General features: G+C 45.6%; 1 protein-coding gene across 2 annotated transcripts in view; it reads right to left on the bottom strand.

Annotated features, from left to right (window-relative positions):
• Nucleotides 1–16,055, bottom strand: part of CUNH5orf63 (chromosome unknown C5orf63 homolog) — a 176,313-nt gene that overhangs the window by 22,572 nt on the left and 137,686 nt on the right. The gene's annotated exons all lie outside the window — the stretch shown is intronic.

Below are 16,055 nucleotides of genomic sequence, written 5' to 3'. Positions count from 1 at the left end.
CGGATGCATGGACACACACACACACACGGATGCATGGACACACACACAGGGATGGATGGACCCACAGGGATGGACGGACACACAGGGATGGACAGGCATGTCTCACCCTCGGCTTATACACGAGTCAATAATTTTTTCCAGTTTTTTGGGGGTAAATTGGGGGCCTCGGCTTATATTCGGGTCGGCCTATACTCGAGTATATACGGTATGTATTTTGTTCTGGCATTAAAAGCATGCAGAAAGACTGAAAAAACAGTATACTAGGTTTGGATTTACAGGTCTCTAAATGGCATGGATATTTTAGGCTTACAATTTTTATTAACAAGGAGCCCCTACTTTGTCCTTTCTGCTTGTTATACCCAGTGTTCTTACAAGCTGCTGCTCCATAAATGCAATGCAACCAGAGATGTACTGTATTGGCGGAGTTTGGTTAGTGTTATTTGTTTTCTCATCTTGAAAGTTTTAAAGTCGTATTCTGTATCTGGTTGCAATATTTTTAGCATGTAGGAAAAACCCTGCAACTCACATGTACTTCTGATGCTCATAAAGATACATTTAGTTTGCTTATTCACCACTGCAAAGCCCGATTACTGTAATGCCCCGTACACGCGACCAGACTTTTTGACAGCAAAGGTCCGACAGAACGAATCCGTCGGACATTCCGATTGCGTGTGGGCTCCATCGGACTTTTGCATGCCAAAAATCAGACGGACTTTAGAAATAGAACATTTTACATTTTCCCGCCGGACTCAGTTCCTAGCGGTAAACCCGTTTGTCTATATGCTGGTCCGACAGACCAAATACCAGCTACAGAACCTGCCCGCAATAATGTTTCCAGAGCGATCCTATCCTGCTGGTTCTCGATGACAGGGTACTGTACATCCCGCGCTCGCTGCAATAGAAAAAACACAGTTTCCTATCGCAGTGTGAGTGCGAGAGGGAAAGCCCCTCAAAGGCCCTTTGGTCTGGTATGGATTTTAAGGGGAAGCCCCTACGCCAAAAAAAACGGCGTGGGGGGGTCCCCTCAAAATCTATACCAGATGCTTATCCAAGCACGCAGCCCGGCCGGTCAGGAAAGAGGGTGGGGACGAGCGATCGGGCCCCCCACCCCAAAGCACCTTGTCCTCATGTTGATGAGGACAAGGGCCTCTTCCCAACAACCCTGGCCATTGGTTGTCGGGGTCGGTGGACGGGGGCTTATCGGAATCCGGCAGCACTCTTTAACAAAAGGGCCCCCAGATCCCGGCCCCCCACCCTATGTGAATGAGTATGGGGTACATCGTACCCCTACCCATTCACCTGAGGGAAAAAGTGTCAAAAAAACCCCCCCAAAAAAACACTACACAGGTTTTTAAAGTCGTTTATTAGGCTGCTCTGGGGGTCTTCTTCCAACTTTGGGGGGTCTTATCGCCGGGCTCCTCCACTATCTTCTGCTCTTTTGCTAGCAGAGGAGCCCGGCTTTCTCCTTTGTAGTCGTCGCTGACCTGGGGTCTTCTTCCGACTTCGGGGGTCTTCTTACGACTTCTCTCTTTCCGGTTCTTCTCGCAGGGCTCCTCCGCTATCTTCTGGTCTTTTGCCACTCTTTTGCTAGCGGAAGAGCCCGGCTTTCTCCTTCGTCGTCGCCGTCGTGATCGCTGACGTCTTCTTCTTCCCTCTTCCGATGTTTACACAATGCCACAATCTCCCACTGTAATGCCGTGGACACAGTAAGCGGTGACTTATATAGGCATAAGGGGCAGAGTCACCGAGTGATGTCACACGATGACCCTGCCCCTTATGCCTATATAAGTCGCTGCGTACCGTGTACACGCCATTACAGCGGGAGAGAGCGTCGTGTCAACATTGGGAGAACAGAAGAAGAAGAAGACGGCGATGGCGGAGAAAGCCGGGTCCTCCGCCAGCAAAAGAGCGGCAAAAGACCAGAAGATAGCGGAGGAGCCCGGTGAGAAGAACCGGAAAGCGCAGAGAAGTTGGAAGAAGACCCGAGGATTGCGACGACAACGAAGGAGAAAGCCAGGCACCTCCACTAGCAAAAGAGCGGCAAAAGAGCAGAAGATAGCGGAGGAGCCCGGCGAGAAGACCCCCGAAGTTGGAAGATCCCCGGAGCAGCCTAATAAACTACTTTAAAAACCTGTGTAGTGTGTTTTTTTTATTGACACTTTTTCCCTCAGGTGAATGGGTAGGGGTACGATGTACCCCTTACTCATTCGCATAGGGTGGGGGGCCGGGATCTGGGGACCCTCTTGTTAAAGGGGGCTCCTGGATTCCAATAAGCCCCCCGCCCGCAGACCCCCCGACAACCCTGGCCGTTGGTCAACATCAATAATAGTCTCATCAACATGGGGACAAGGTGCTTTGTGGCATGCGGCCTGGTACAGCTCAGGAGGGGGGTGCTCGCTCATCCCCACCCCCTTTCCTGACCGGTCAGGCTGTGTGCTCAGATAAGGGTCTGGTATCGATTTTGGGGGGACCCCCACACCGTTTTTTTGGCATAGGGGCTTCCCCTTAAAATCCATACCAGGCGACAGGGCTAGCAAGGTGTCAATCTCGCCGATAAAAGCACTGAGATTGACTTCCTTTTCTAGTCTCGTCGTAACTCATCACGTTCAAAATGAACTGACTTTAGTCCGTGTGTGCGCAAGTCCGTTCATTTGAAAGACCGCCGAAACTCCGTCGGAATTTCACCAGACCTAGTCTGCCAGAAAGTCCGGTCATGTGTGGGCAAGTGCATTTGTTCAGAAAGTCTGCCGCAACTCCGTCGAAATTCCGGTGGAAGTCCGTCGGACCCTAGTCTGCTGGAAAGTCCGGTCATGTGTACAGGGCATACGTGATTCTTTCAAAGCCTTGACATTGTGAATAGGATTTTTATAACAGCTTACCTGTAAAATCCTTTTCTTGGAGTACATCACAGGATACAGAGCCATAGTTGTTACTATGTGGGTTATATAGGCCACCTTTAGGTGATGGACACTGGCACACCCTATGACAGGAAGTTCACTCCCTTTATAACCCTTCCCATCACTCAGTTTTTATAGCAAAGCAATATACGTGTATCCAAAGAGGGGAGCGACCTCTGTGTCCCGTGATGTACTCCAATAAAAGGATTTTACAGGTAAGCTGTTCTGAAAATCATATTTTCTTTATCGTACATCATGGGACATAGAGCCATAGACTTTGTTGGTGGTCCCAGAGCAATGCTATCTGAGGGGAGGGAGACACAAACAAAAGTAGGGCGCCATCAGACATGAGGATCTATACTGCTGCCTGCAGCACACTACGCCCAAAGGCGATATCCTCATGCTTTTTTACATTCACCTGATAGACTCTGGTAAATGGACTGAAGACCAAGTTGAGGCCTTGCAGATTTGAGCTATGGAGGCTTGGTGATGCAGTGCCCATGAAGTACTAACAGCCCTGGTGGAGTGCGCTTTGATTTGAAAAGGTGGAATCTTCCTCCTCAAACCATAAGCTTGCCGAATCCACTTAGAAATAGTAGATTTAGATGTTGCTTGTCCTTTTTTAGGACCTTCAGGCAACACAAACAAAACATTCGTTTTTTAAATCCGAGCAGTTACCTCCAAGTAGACTTTGACTGCTCTCACTACATCAAGAGAATGTAGCAACTTTCCTTCCATAGAACAGGGTTCTGCCAAAAATTAAGGTAGATCAATATCCTAGTTTAGATGAAAACCTGACACTACCTTCGGTAGAAAGTTAGGATGAGGATGCAATACTACCCTATCCTTGTGAATAATTAAATATGGCGCTTTATAAGAAAGAGCAGCCAACTCTGATACCCTTCTTGCAGAAGATAGGGCTAACAGAAAAACGAACTTCCTTGTCAAAAGGACTAAAGGAATGTGTCATAACAGCTCAAAAGGCTGTTTCTGTAATGCCGACGGAACTACATTCCAGTCCCAAAGGTTCAGGGGTGACCTAAGAGGTGGATTAAGCCATGTTACTCCCTGTATAAAGCTACGGACCAAAGAATGCAAAGCAAGTGGTCATTGAAACAATACTGATAAGGCCGAGACCTGGCCTTTGATAGTGCTCAAGGCCAGCTTCATCTCTAACCCCATTTGCAGAAAGGCAAGGATTCTACTTATGACATACTTTCTAGGATGCCAAGCCCTGGATTCACACCAGGAAACATATGACTTCCAGACACTATAATATATGACTCTGGAGGTCAGCTTCCTTGCATTAATCAAGGTAGATACCACTGAACCCGACAGCTCATGCTTCTTCAGAATGTGGGTGTCAATAGCCAAACCGTTAAATATAGTGTTTGTAAGGTAGGATGGAATACCAGACCTTGCGAGAGTAGTCCAGACGTGTGGTAGGGTCCATGGGTCACCTACCGCCATCTTTATGATCTCTGCATACCAAGATCTTCTGGGCCACAGGAATCAGACTTCCCTTCCTGCTTGATCCTCCAAAGAAGTCATGGAAGCAGCAGAATAGGAGGGAATGCATAAATAAGTGAAAACTGATCCCACGGGGCCACCGAGGCATCTGTTCCGCATGCTAGCGGATCCTTTGTTCTTGACACAAAGTTGTTGATCTTTTTGTTGAACCCAGACGCGAACAAGGTCTACGTCCAGGATCCCCCATCTCCGGTATATTGCCAGGAAGATATGGGGGTGAAGGGACCATTCTCCCGGGAACAACTGCTGGCGACTCAAGTAGTCCACCTGCCAATTTTCTATTCCTGGAATGAAGACTGCCGATAGGCAAGGTACATAGTTTTCTGCCCAAGTTAGGATATGATTCACCTCTCTCTGGGCCGCATGACTTCTTGTGTCCCCTGGTGATTGATATAGGTCACAGCCATGGCATTGTCAGATTGGATTCTGACAGGACAATTCCACAACCTGAATTTCCAGGTCCTTAGGGCCAAGCGAGCTGCCCCAATCTCTAGAATGTTGATGGGCAAGGTCCTTTCGCATTTCCCTTGGACAGTCACCTTTTCCAGGACTGCTCCCCAACCTGAAAGGCTGGCATCTGTTGTTACCAGCCTCCAGGTAACTGGTAAGAAGGATTTTCCCTTCTGCAGGTTTTTGGTTATCCACCAACTGAGGCTCCTGCGCCCTTTAGAGACAGACGCATTGGGAAATCTAGAATTTGGACCTTCTTGTTCCAAGCTGATAAGATACTGTTTTGCAGCAGTCTCAAATGAAACTGAGTGTAAGGAACGGCTTCGAATGAAGCCACCATCTTTCCTAATAAGCTCATGCAAAGCTGAATAAAAGGATTCTTTGCTCTGAAAGCTCCTTTATGGCGCTGATCTTTGCCTGGGGTAAGAATACCCTTTTCTGGGCTGTATCTATGATCAGACCAAAGTATTCTAATCTCCTTGATAGATTTAAAGAAGATTTCTCTAGGTTGAGAATCCAACCTAGGTATTCCAGGTAGTTGACTGTGGTGACCATACCTTGGTCTAAGCGGGCTACCGACTGGTCTATTAAAAGCAGGTCGTCTAGGTAAGCTATAATAGTTATACCTTGACCCCTTAATCTGGCCAGAGGACCGGCCAGGACCATTGTAAGCATCCAAAGTGCAGTAGCTAGAATGAAAGGTAGAGCTACAAACTAAAAATGCAGCTTCTCTATCTCGAAACGTAGATATTTCTGATGAGCGGGGAAAATAGGCACATGCAGGTATGCATCCTTGATGTCAACTGACGCCAGAAGTTCTCTGACGGAGACAACTGATCGGATTGATTCCATACGAAAAGAGCAGATTTTCAGGAATCGATTTAGATCTTAGAGAGCTAGAATGGGTCTGACATCTCCAAACCCTTCTCTTCCATGGGGATAACCATGATCCCTTTTTGAGACAAAAGTCGGTCTAATGCTTGAAAGAGACTTATTTTTCTCTGGATCTTTGGCTGGGAAAGCGAGGAGACGGGAATTCTCGGAACTCTAGTTTGAAATCTAGAGTTATTGAGGAAACCCCCCATCCGTTTTGAAACTCTTTTTGCCAGACCATTGAGAACTGCAGAAGTCTTCGCCCCACTCGAGCAAGCGGGGGCGCCCCTTCATAAAGAAGCTTTTTAGAATTCTCTCTTGTATTTCCTTCTTTTGTCTCTGGGGTTGACTCTGTGGTTTACCTCTTGAACCTGATGGTGGAGGCTGTCGCGACTGCCTGGAGGCCGATGCCGTCAGCCCTGGAGAAGGCTTTTAAATGAGGGACATTTAATTCTTCTCTTAACCGGCAAAAGGGTATTTTTCCACTTGAAATTATTTGGATGTATTCGTCCAAAATCATCCTCAAACATCCATTCACCGCAGAAAGGAAAAAAAACAGCCATGAGTTTTTTGCATGGCACTTCGGCTGACCAATTTTTCAACTATAAGATTTTACGTATATGCACCAGCCCAAGCATAAAGCGTGAGGCCTGAAGAATAGAATCTCTCATAGCGTCAACTGCAAAACATAAAGCCTCTGGCAGCACGGCTAAATCCTGGGCCTGCTGATTAGGGATAACCTTGAGCACCTGTCTCAACTGGTCCCTTAAGGATTGACACACATCAATTGTCTCACTGCAGTTTGAGACTGAACCTGCCAAAGAAGATGTGTTTTTAAACAGGAATTCCAATTTCTTATCGGTTGGATCCCTAAGCATTTGAGCGCTGACAACTGGGCAAGTCAAATTTTTATTCACAGAGGATATAGCCGCGTCAATTGCTGGTATATCCCACCTTTTAGTGAATTTCTCCTCCATAAGATAAAGTACTGAGAACTGTTTAGGAGGATAAAAATGCTTATCTGGGTCATCTCACTCAGAATACATAAGCTGTTCCAGCAAAGAATGGACAGGAAAGGCAGCCTGAGGAGGTTTTAGCGAACCCAAAAATAAGTGGGCCTCCAGCCGATTCAGTTAAGGGCAGCTTAAAGCGGAGGTCCACCCTAAAGTGGACCTTCCGCTCATCGGAACCCTCCCCCCCTCCAGTGCCACAATCGGCACCTTTCAGGGGGGAGGGGGGTGCAGTTACCTGGATAATCCAGGTAACTGCACCCACTTCCGGGATAGCTCTCTGCGGAAAGGGGCGTAACTTACGCCCCTTTCCGCAAGTGCCCGCCCCTTCCCGCAAGTGCCCCGCTGCCTGCTGGGAAACACACAGATCCCAGAGGCAGAGGGGAGCGTCCTTATTGCGCAGCGCGATTCGCGCATGCGCAGTAGGGAACCGGGAAATGAAGCCGAAAGGCTCCATTTCCTGATTCCCATACCCAAGATGGCGGCGGCAGGACCCGACAGGCGACCTAGAGATCGGCTTCGGGTGCCGACATCGCGGGCGCGCTGGACAGGTAAGTGTCACTATTTTAAAAGTCAGCAGCTGCAGTATTTGTAGCTGCTGGCTTTTAAAAAAAAAAACAAAAAAAACGCGGAGTCCCGGTGGACTCCCGCTTTAAATGTGGAGCAGACCATCTCAGTAAGATGAAACTCGAAGAAGGTTCTTCCACAATTGATCCCGGAAGAGGAGTCATCAGCCTCTTCATAGTCCCCTGAGGGGAATTCATCCTCTCCCGTCCATTGTTCTTCTGTTTGAGAGTCCTGGACAGTAGAAGGGGAGTACTGAGAACTGTTTAGGAGGATAAAAATGCTTATCTGGGTCATCTCACTCAGAATACATAAGCTGTTCCAGCAAAGAATGGACAGGAAAGGCAGCCTGAGGAGGTTTTAGCGAACCCAAAAATAAGTAGGCCTCCAGCCGATTCAGTTAAGGGCAGCTTAAATGTGGAGCAGACCATCTCAGTAAGATGAAACTCGAAGAAGGTTCTTCCACAATTGATCCAGGAAGAGGAGTCATCAGCCTCTTCATAGTCCCCTGAGGGGAATTCATCCTCTCCCGTCCATTGTTCTTCTGTTTGAGAGTCCTGGACAATAGAAGGGGAGCTATCGTGTCTTCTCCTAATCTGGAGAGATGCGATTAAAGCAGCTATCCTTTCCAATCCCACAAAGGCTGAGGAGAAAAACTTCCTCCGTAACATAGACAGGGGCTGAACTGCAACCCTTGATGGACCTGGTGGCTCACCCTGACCAGCCACCCCAGGTCTTTCAGGGGAGGAAGGCATTGTAGAGGTGAGACCTTTGGGCCTCTTTTTTGGGGTATTTACACCTCCCCTTCTGGCAGTCATAGTCCAAAGCACAAACACAGAGGTACTTCCAGAAAAAACGCATCCACTGCTGAGCAATAGTCCAGCCACTGCTAATAATGTAATGTTCAGCCTGATGCTAAGTAAATGTGACCTGGAATGTCTGTCACCCCACTCACATGCCTCTGTCTGCTCCTGTCTCCCTCCGTACCAAATGCAGCCTGGCAAATGGAGCTCTTTTAGCTTTTTACAGCCCTGTGTTGTGGATGTTGAGACACACCAATGCTGCACTAAGGCACGCCCTCCTCCGCCTTCCCACCATGCCCCCCCTCTTTTAAAAAAAGACTGTTTCCATTTCTTTGTAAGTGGGCAAACTTTCAAAATCAGCAGGGGATCAAATAATTATTTTCCCCACTGTATTTACTCCTGTTTTTTTTTTTTCTTTCTCTTATACTTATCTTCCCTCCTCTTTTCTCTCCCAGAACTTTTTCATTCTGAGAGTCCCTCCTTGGGGAATACGTATCCACACATGACTGTCCGGGTGCTCAGCCTATTTGCTAGAGCCTAACTGGCATTTTTACTGATATGACTTACGCAGTAGCGAATAGGGACATTATATGTTTGTTGCCGGGTTTCAAGTTACAATAACTATGTACTTTTTAAATACTACCTCTTCGTTATAGAGGCTGTTAAATTTCTTTCCGCATAGTTAAGACAATTTAATGTTTTTAAGTCATACAGCTGAAGGATTGATGTTATGTCTTGTGCCTTAACTACACAGTCTTAGCCAGGTTGAATTTGCCTTTTCTGTTCTAGACATATTTCTATGAGATGGCTTATTGCCTTTTCTGGATGGACTTATGCACTTTGTACACCTCTCAGGATTTTTCTTCTATATTAAAGTTGTACAACTGTCAGTATTTCCTTTTTTTCAAAATAAAAATAGAAAAGAAGAATTAAAGCAGTTGTAAGCCTAAAAAAAAAAAAAAAAAAGTTCCTTTAAAGAATGATATACAGCACAGTCCTTGTGCGGAGTCATTTGTCCCTCTCTATACTGTAAAATACTTGATTGATCCTGTCTGTTCCTGTGTCCCCCTGTGTTTGCTGACCATGATAATCATGGCTGCTGATCCAGCGTTCAGTTAATGTGCCTCTGTCATCCTGCTGCTCTCCCTCTCCCCCTCTCTCCCTGCCTGTCAGCTATTGAGTCAGTGCAGATCTGCTTCCCCCCCCCCCCCCCCCCCCCCACTGCTATTGTGTGTAAAGTAACTGTGCCTAATTACTAGAATCCCCTCTGTTTTTTGAAGCTATGTTGCACAGTGTCTTTGTTTTATAAAAGTTATGCTGCTTGATGCTTTATTTCAGGGTGCCGCTGTGTGGCCACATGACTGTCCACTGCTCTCCTCTCCTCCCTGCTGACCTCAGAGGGGAATCTCAGCCCCTCCCACTGTAGTGCACAGATCGGGGAAGGAGAGCAGGGGGACATCACATAACTGCACAACGGCACTGTGAAATAAGGTATTGCACTGCGTAATTTTCTAAAACAAAGCTTCATATAACAGAGCGGATTCTAGTAATTAGGCATAGTGACTTTACAACCACTTTAAGAAAAAAAACTGTCAAAGTGGAATTAGGGTCCCAAATTTAACAAAAAAAAATGTGCTGTAGCATATAATAGTAAGTGCCCCTGCACTTAGTTGTTTTTTGTAAAAATCCTACAATTATCTGATGAGCCTACCAGTGAATTCCAAATAATGCACCTTTCTATGACGGTGTGGCAACAATGCTACACTGCTTCTGAAGTCAGAGCAGCGTTGCTATTCTCATGTAGGTTTTGTCTGCTTGCACCTCAGTAGGATGAAAAAAATGTTGCGGAGGGAATGATTATCAGCATTATCACTGCTGACAAGTCTGTCAATCAGCATCTGGTCACACCTAGTACTGTCCACTGCTTTCTAGACTGACAGCACTGAGCTCCTTGCACTGTGAGCCCCCATATAGTAAATTTAAGTTATAGTTAGTGTAATCCAGCTTTCAGATCCAAGCATAGCCAAACCTGGAGCACAATTTGTTGAGCCCTGGTAATGAGATCTAAGTATTTTTCCACACAAGCATGTCACTATAGTCATAGAAATTCATGAAACTGCCATATGGCACAGAGCAGTCTGCCTACAACTGCAGGTAGCTATGGCATTTGACAAATATGTCTGAATTAATGTATGATGTATATATAGTAATGCTATGAAGCAATCAGTATTCTGTATAACTAAAGGATTTCCCTTTGAGATGGCGATTATAACGAGACATGGGGACTCTTTAATGGTTTTGGTGCTGTATCATATATAGTTTATTTAACTACTTAGACAGGAAAAATCTCCAATTAAAAAAAATCCACAAATGTATTATACTTTTGGGAAGTGTAAAGCCCCTTCCATGCTTTTGTATTTGTGGTGCAGTTAAATTGCTTGATGAGATCTGTGCAATTATAGGGGCACTAAACAAAGTTTTAAATGTGAACAGTGCCATTGATTACAATGACACTGATCATAGTATGCCCTGTATGTGCAGTTTCATGTTTAACTGCAAAAACACACATTTGTTGACACCTCTTCTTTAGAAACAGTGTAATTAAAAAAAAAAGAAAAAAAAGTTAATAACCACTTCATTACAGGGCACCTAACCACTTCAGTCCCGGACCATTTTGCTGGCCAAAGACCAGACCACTTTTTGCGATTCGGCACTGCGTCGTTTTAACCTACAATTGCTCGGTCATGCGATGTGGCTCCCAAACAAAATTGACGTCCTTTTTTTCCCACAAATATAGCTTTCTTTTGGTGGTATTTGATCACCCCTGCGGTTTTTATTTTTTGCGCTATAAACAAAAATAGAGCGACAATTTTGAACTTTTTTTTACTTTTGTTATAATAAATATCCCCCAAAAATATATAAACAAACATTTTTTTCCCTCAGTTTAGGCCGATACGTATTCTTCTACATATTTTTGGTAAAAATAAAAAAAAAATTGCAATAAGCGATTATTGATTGGTTTGCGCAACAGTTATAGTGTTTACAAAATAGGGGATAGTTTTATGGCATTTTTATTCATAATTTTTTTTACTATTAATGGCGGCGATCAGCGATTTTTATTGTGACTGCGACATTATGGCGGACACATCGGACATTTTTGGGACAATTGTCATTTATACAGCAATCACTGCTATACAAATGCAGTGATTCCTGTGTAAATGGCACTGGCAGTGAAGGGGTTAACCAGTGGGTGGCAGTGTAGGGTTTAAGTGTTCCTAGGGGTGTGTTACTAACTTTTGGGGGCTGGGCTTTCATTTAGTGAACATTGATCTCTGCTCCAATCACATGGAGCAGAGATCAGCGTCTCTTGTTGCTAGGCAGAACGGGGAGATGCTGTTTATCGCCTGCGGCGATCGAGTCCGCGGGACCCGCGACCGGACTCACAGGGGTCCCGACCAGCACGCGAGCGCGCCGGTGGCAGCGCGCTCGCGATGGCAGGGCGGCGTTAAAGATTGGACGTACCTGTATCCCAATATGCCTGCCCGTGCCATTCTGCTGACGTACATCGGCGTGCGCTGGTTGGGAATTGGTTAAACACCTTCCTGCCCAGCCCAATTTTCAGTGCTCTCACACTTTGGATAACAATTACTCTGTCATGCTACACTGTATCCGAACTAAATTTTTATTATTTTTTTCTCACAATTAGAGCTTTCTTTTGGTGGTATTTAACCACTTGCCAACCGCCTCACGCCGATATACGTCGGCAGAAGGGCTCGTACAGGCAGAATCATGTACCTGTACGTGGCCCTTTAAGAGGCGGCCAGCGGGCACGCACGCCCATGGCAAGCTCTGTGAGTCGGGTCGTGGATCCCGCGGACTCGATCGGCGTGTGGATACCCGCGATCGCCTCACAGGGAGGAAAGATGGGGAGATGCTAAAACAAGCATCTCCCCGTTCTACCTAGTGACAATGTCACTGATCTCTGCTCCCTGTGATTGGAGCAGAGATCAGTAACATGTCACACACAGCCCCCCCCCCACCACAGTTATAAACACACCCCAGGACACACTTAACCCTTACACTGCCACCTAGTGGTTAACCCCTTCACTGCCAGTGTCATTTACACAGGAATCAGTGCATTTGTATAGCACTGATTGCTGTATAAATGACAATGGTCCCAAAAATGTGTCAAAATTGTTCGATGTGTACGCCATAATGTCGCAGACATGATGAAAATTGCTGTTCGTCGCCATTTAAAAAAAAATATATTAATAAAAATGCCATAAAACTATCCCTTATTTTGTAAACGCTATAACTTTTGAGCAAACCAATCAATAAATTGCTTAATGCGATTTTTTTTTTAACCAAAAATATGAAGAAGAATGCGTATTGGCCTAAACTGAGGAAAAAAAAAAATTATACATTTTTGGGGGATATTCATTATAGCAAACAGTAAAAAATAATGTGTTTTTTTCCAAATTGTCGCTCTTTTTTTGTTTATAGTGCATAAAATAAAAACCGCAGGAGTGATGAAATACTCCTCCTAAGTATGGTGATACCACAAGTGTGAGACTTTTACACAGCCTGGCCACATACAGAGGCCCAATATCCAAGTAGCACCTCCAGGCATTCTAGGAGCAAAATTACACATATAATTTCATGATTTCATCTCACTTTTGAAGGCCCTGGAGCACCAGGACAATGGAAATGCCCACAAAATGAACCCATTTTAGAAAGCAAACACCCCAATGTATAATTTATGAGGCATAATGAGTCTTTTGAATGGTTGATTTTTTTTCCAGAAGTTTTGCGAAAATGTGGGAAAAAAAATTGACACCCCAAAATACATTCAGAAATACTGTCCATAGTCAGTAAAGGCAGCAGGCCAAGATATGGTCAGAGCAGCCAAATTATTGGTCCAGGCAGCAGAAAGAAACACAGTCCATAAAGTCCTGGGTCATTACAGGCAGAGATATAGTCAGCACAGCCAAAGTATTGGTCCAGGCAGCAGGAAGCACCATCAAGCTTAGGGCCGGGGGACAGGGGTAGAGGCTTCTCCCACCCAAATCCCTTTGAAGCCTCCAGGCAACCAGAACCTGTTCTGGGAACAAAGAAAACCAAAAACGAATTTTCTCTACTCAGAACGCTATTCTGAAGCCCCTCGCATATGTGAGACCCCCTGTGTACTGAAGTAGAAAGGCAAAAGATCAGTCCAAGTGGCAGGCAAAAACATGGTCGATTTAACAGGCTGAGGTTGGTGCACGTGGAAGTCAGAAACATGGTTAAAACAGCAGGCAAAGACATTGTCAGTAAACAGGCCAGGATCAGTTAACATGGAATGTAGAAACATGGTGGCAGGCAGATCCACACAGGTATTAGAAATGGGGAAATGGCAGTCTGTTACTAATAAGGGGAACTAATATCTGATGGATGCGTGATAACTTTTGAAGCAATCACCGATACACAGGACAGGTTGGGAGGGGCATTGGAGACAATAATAACTTGTATCTCTTCTAGCTCCTCCACTTGTGCATGCCCAACATCTCTTTTGGCGTCTTCTTCCGAATTTTGCGGGGGGAATGTTATAGGGAAAATGTTGCTCATGAAGTCGACTCCCACTCAGAGCGAATGCTTCCTGGGGTGGGTCCTTGCTGGTAAATAAGGGCAGTGACAATGTTTTCAATATATTTGAGGTAGATGATGGGTTGGTTTTCGGGTGAAATTTTTATACCAATAATTGGACTTGTGGGTTGACAAATATGGTTGTAGAATCTGATCATTTAAATCCACCCCACCATATACAGATTGTAGTCATGGACAAATTCAGGCTTTACTACGGGACCACGTCTTCTCTGAACCTCCACCAAGGTGTCATTGTGAATGGTAGTCATCCTGTGAACATCCTTCTTGTCCTGCCACTTAATGGCCAACACGAATCATCATGACTGCATCTTCCCCCTTTTGTAGCCGTTTTCATAGTAAATTGCATGGGAAGCCCTTCCTATTTTTTCGGAAGGTACTGCAGGCCAGGGTTTTTTCACGATATATGTGACGGAAAAGGGGCAAGCTGCTGTAGTAATTATCTACATATAAGTGGTAACCTTTTTTGAACAGGGGGTATACAAGGTCCCACACAATTGTACCACTGGTTCCTATATATGTGGGGCACTCACAGGGATGGAACTGGGAGTCTTTGCCCTCATAAATACAAGGTATACAAGGTCCCACACAATTGTACCACTGATTCCTATCTATGTGGGGCACTCACAGGGATGGAACTGGGAGTCTTTGCCCCATAAATACGAAATGTGTACATGTATCCAGTGGCTCAATCACATAATTTATTCAATTTCAACCCATACCTGGCTCTCTTACTTGGGATATACTGCTTGAACTGCAGCCGGCCAGTAAAGTAGATAAGGGATTTGTCTACACAAATATTTTGGTCGGGGATGAACACTTCAGAAAATCATTTGGTAAAAGAATTTATTATGGGGCGAAGCTTATATAATTTGTCATGGTTGGAATGATCTTGGGGAGGGGACTGCGAATTGTTATTGAAATGTAGGAAACGCATAATCATATCGTACCGTGTCCTGGACATGACAGAAGAATATATTGGTATGTGGTGGATGGGGTGGGTGGACCAGCAGGCATGCAGTTCATTTTTCTTTGTAAGCCCCATATAAAAAGGCCCAAAAACAATTTTAATTTGTCTAGTGTGAGACGTCGGCAATTAAACATATGGGCGTAGGATGAACTGGGGTTGGCAGCAATAAATTACTCTGCATAGAGATTTGTTTGGTCCACCATGTACTGCAACAAATCTTCAGGGAAAAACAAATAGAAATAGTTCAATTGTAAAACATTTGAAGTGTTGGGCTTCACACCTGGCTGTGCAGTGAAACCCCCTTTCACTGCACAGCCAGGTGTGAAGCCCAACACTTCAAATTTTTCACAATTGAACTATTTCTATTTGTTTAGTAATGGATCCTGAGTTGGCAGGCAACCATAAGGGGTTTGCCAGGGCATTGGGAAGGTAGGACTGGGCCCGGATTCTTAGGGCTGGATGTGCAATTCCAGTACTTGTACTTGGCTCCTCTTCCTGGGGTCTGGTGCTGCTGGTGGTAGGCAGGTGTTCTGATGTTGGTCCTGATCTACTTACTTTTTTAGGAGGGGCGGTTTCCTCCGCTGACTCGGACTCCGATCCACTACCCCTCCACTGGCTCGTATTCCAAACCAGAAATGGATAATGAGAGCTCCCCGCTGCTATCATCCGACATGGTAACTATGTTATCTGTCTCCTTAGCTGTATAAACTCTTTGGGACATGATGGTGGTACTTTTGGCGGGCCTGTGTGAGGGAACTGGTGGTGCTACTGACAGCTCACTGATGGCGGGCATGTGTGAGGGTACTGACAGGTTACTGATGGCCCGTGTGATGGTACTTATGGCGGGACTGTGCGGTGGTAGTGATGGCGGCCTGTGTGAGAGATGGCTATGACAGATCCAGATGGTACAGATGGCGTTACTGTTAGTGGTACTGATGGCGGCCTGGGTGACAGATGGGCTGTCAGATAAAGATGGTACTGAAGGCGGTACCAATGGCAGACTGCTGTGACAGATGGGCTGTAAGATCCAGTTGGTACCGATAGTGGCCTTTGTGACCGATGGGCCGTCAGATGCAGGTGGTACCGATGGCGGGTAGTGAAAGATCCAGATGGGCTGTGACAGGTTCTCTTTATTGGTGGGGGATGCGTGCTTTGCACACAGTAAGTGTAATAAAATGTCTCTCTCACCGATATCAGATCTCTCCTTCTCTCTCCTCACACAATCAGTGTGCGAGAGAGAGGGAGAGATCCCTGGAAACCGCCACGATGTTTATACTTGTGACCAACTGTGATTGGACACAGGCAATCATGTGGGTAA

The sequence above is a fragment of the Lithobates pipiens genome, unplaced genomic scaffold (genome assembly GCF_037356315.1).
Source record: "Lithobates pipiens isolate NorthernLeopardFrog02 unplaced genomic scaffold, aLitPip1_a1.2 Scaffold_3, whole genome shotgun sequence".
In the NCBI taxonomy this organism is placed as follows: Eukaryota; Metazoa; Chordata; class Amphibia; order Anura; family Ranidae; genus Lithobates; species Lithobates pipiens.
This window is presented reverse-complemented; position numbering and strand designations above follow the sequence as displayed.